The sequence below is a fragment of the Triticum dicoccoides genome, chromosome 2A, assembly GCF_002162155.2.
Source record: "Triticum dicoccoides isolate Atlit2015 ecotype Zavitan chromosome 2A, WEW_v2.0, whole genome shotgun sequence".
NCBI classification, from domain to species: Eukaryota; Viridiplantae; Streptophyta; class Magnoliopsida; order Poales; family Poaceae; genus Triticum; species Triticum dicoccoides.
The window spans coordinates 364570488-364570978 of NC_041382.1; positions in this window are offsets into that span (position 1 = coordinate 364570488).

The window sequence follows — 491 nt, forward strand, 5'->3', positions numbered from 1 at the left end:
GGTGGAGGGGTGCCCGTTGAGGGTGGTTGAACAGGACCCCGTGGTGTGGAGGGCTGGATGAATAGTAGATGGTGGAGGGGTGGTTGAACAGTAGCTGGTGGAGTAGCGCGCGGTGGAGGCTAGATGAACAGGAGCCCGTGGAGGCTAGAGGAGGTTGACGGTAGCCCGTGGAGGCTGGAGGAGGTCGACGGTGGAGATGAACACTATCCCGTGGAGTCCCGTTTTGCAGTACGCCACACCCCTCCTGATGAACAGGACCCCCGTTTCGACGGTAGGAGGTCCGTTTCGTTCGTATTGCGGTATGCCACACCCCTCCCAATCAACAGGACCCCCGTTTTAACCGTAGGAGGTCCGTTTCGTCCGTATTGCGGTACGCCACACCCCTCCCGATCAACAGGACCCCCGTTTCGACCGTAGGAGGTCCGTTTCCTCCATTTTGCGGTATGCCACACCCCTCCCGATCAACAGGACCCCTGTTTCGACCATAGGAG